The following is a 3,125-nucleotide window of genomic DNA, read 5'->3' on the forward strand; positions in this document are numbered from 1 at the left end:
AGGATCACTTGTTGATCACTTCTAGTTCACGACCGTGCTTTGCTTCTCTTCTCGCTCTCTTTTGCGTAAGTTAGCCACCATATATGCTAGTGCTTGCTACAGCTCCACCTCACTACCTTTTCCCTACCCATAAGCTTAAATAGTCTTGATCGTGAGGGTGTGAGATTGCCGAGTCCCCGTGACTCACTGATTACTTCCAAAACCAGTTGCAGGTGCCGATGATACCGTGCAGGTGACGCAGCCGAGCTCAAGGAGGAGCTCGATGAAGATCGTGTTCGTGGTGTTGTTTCATTTCCAGTTGATTAGTAGTGGAGCCAAGTCGGGCGATCGGGGATCTAGCATTAGGGGTGGTCTTCTTTTATTTTGGTTCCGTAGTCGGACCTTGTTTGTATTCTGGATGTTGTAATGTTATATTCATGTATTGTGTGAAGTGGCGATTGTAAGCCAACTCTTATCTCTTTGTTATTCAGTACATGGGATGTGTAAAGATTACCCCTCTTGCGACATGCCTACAATGTGGTTATGCCTCTAAGTCATGCTCCGACACGTGGGAGATATAGCCGCATCGTGGGTGTTACAATATCCTTCCAACAGACACATGATACGACATGGGGTCTATCTTATGTTTGTTTCCGGCTTATTTTGCAAGCCAATCCTTTGTTTTGTTTTGAGTTGTGGTATTCGAGTTGCTTCAATGTCAAGTGTTGATTCCATACCTTCCCTAAGTGGTGTTCTCATACTTCTAAGTGAATACCAATCCTTCTTGATAATCGAGATTTTCATGTCAATCCTTTTTCAACCGGTGTGTTTCTCTTCTAGTGGATCCGATCATTTCAACATCCGCAAGATCACCTCTCGGATTTCCCAACGTTGTTCATTTCATCTGTTCCCAAGTTGCCTTTGTTTTCCCGCCCACCCACCCTTTTCCTTCAAGGATTCAGATTTCTTAATCAAGTATCCATCTTATTGATGGAAGTTTCTCCATTGTTTTCCTTCATGTTCTTATCCGGTGATTCTCAGGAAGATACTAAGGAAGCTTCAAGTTCATCATTCTTCATTACTTTTTCTTCTTCGGTGGATTCAAGACAAGTTTTCGGTGTTGATCGTATTCCCTTCCTCGCTTCAAGTGCTTTTGTATGCCGGTGTATCTCTTAACCATTCACCTCTCGCTATTCATTTGTTCCGGATTGCCGAAGATATCTCAGAAGATTCACGTTTCCATTCTCGACCAGTTCAAGTTATTTCGAGGTTGTTATCTAATTCAAGCCATTTAATATTACATGCGCATTATCTATTTTAAATCATTCAACGGTGTTTCTCTTGAGTGGGCCCATAACCCACAGGTCTTTTCCCTGGATCTTACCTGACTCTTCTAATCTTTTCCGGAGTTATTCTCAAATTCATTTCAAAGTTTGACGTAAGAATGAATTATCATCAGTCATATGTCTTTCTCCAAGATCCTTCATATGCTTTCATCGTTGGTTCAACCTTTCTAATTTTCATCCCGGAGTATCTCAACAATTCATGGTGGTGTTTTTCATTGTCATTCTCAACACTTGAAGACCGAAGAAGAGTTTCTCTCAAATCTTATCCGTTCTCTCAAGGATTCGTCATTCTAGCTTGATGCCATACTCTCATCATTGTATTCGATTGTCAGAATCCTTTTCACCCATCCGGAGCAATTCAAGATTCTTTTCAGTTTGATTCTCCAAAGACCATCATTTCGGGATTATTCATTCCAGCTTTTAGCTCTCATTCTCCAAATCTTACCGGTGCATCGATCAAATATCCTCTAATCAGTCCATGATCCCTTCGTTCTCTTGTATCTAAACTCTCTCATGTATCTTCGTTCATTTGCTAATTCTTACCGGTGATTCTTCCCTTTACTTCATTTGTTTTTTTTCAATTCTTACGGTGGTTCATTCAAGATTTCTTTTCCTTCTTTATCATATCAATTTATTCATTGTTTCTATCCTAGCGGTGGTTCATTGAAGCCCTTCCCAAGTTTGTGCTATATCTCTCCTTAATCCTTTCCGTTGAGAATAAGTAGTATGCCAAATTCATTGCTTGTCATCAATTTAAATTGTTGAAGGATACGCATAATGTAATTCTTATTCTTGTTTCATCGAGTGAATTCAATTCCTTAGTCTGGAGGCTAATCAAATTCTCGTTTTCAATTGTTCATCTTTCTTTTCCGAAGTTCCAAGTTTCCCGCATTATCTCGTCGCAAAGCTTCATCCAATCATTGCAAGACCCCAATATTATTCTTTCATCCTTCACTTATTTTTTATCATTCTTTCATTACCAGAGTTCTTCATGGAGGTTACATGGTGGTTCATCAAGGATTCCTCTCATTCTTCAATTGTTCGTCAAGAATTCTCTCGAAGCGATGATCCGCCAAGCTATATTCTCAAATAAACATGGTGCTCAACACATGTTTTGTTTTGAGGAGTTCAAGCCTTCTTCATCTTGCATTCCGATGTGCAATTCCTTCTATCTTATCTTTTGAGGTGGTGTTATGTCATTCATGACAATTTGAGTTCGTGTTTCATGATTCAACAGTTGTCAAGAATGGGATAGTTAAACCCATCAATTTCTTCGAGCATGAGCTCTTCTCAATCCATCAATCTCCTCGTTGGAGCTATCTTGGGTTATATTTCACCTAAAGCTTTCCCTAAGGATTGCTGCTATTTATGGTGCTTATAAATGATCCAAGTTCTTCATCTATCCTCCCGGTGAAATAAGTTTCTCGTCTTCTTGTTCATATCAATCCAATCTATTGTTTTCGTTAGTGGCAGAATTTCACCTCAAGATTTCGAGATGTTTTCCATAAGCCCACAACAATCTTACTCTTTTCGTTGTTGGTTTTCCAACAACTCCGTTCGACCCTTCGCCTAAGGATGCCTTTGCAAGCTCATTTGAGGTAGAAGATGTTGTTTTCTCCATCGTTCTTTTAATTCCTTTCTTACATTTCCTCCAAAGGCTTTGTGATGTTGCTCTTTTCTCTCATCATCTCAAATGGTGAGGATCGTGTTCTCTCCTTTGCTTATCAAGTCAACCGGAGTGTTTTTCAATTTTGTTCATCTTCGTTGTATTCTTTCTTTCAATTTGTTCAACCTCTCAAG

Source organism: Triticum urartu, chromosome 4A, assembly GCF_056163025.1.
Source record: "Triticum urartu cultivar PI428250 chromosome 4A, HENAU_Tu73, whole genome shotgun sequence".
NCBI classification, from domain to species: domain Eukaryota; kingdom Viridiplantae; phylum Streptophyta; class Magnoliopsida; order Poales; family Poaceae; genus Triticum; species Triticum urartu.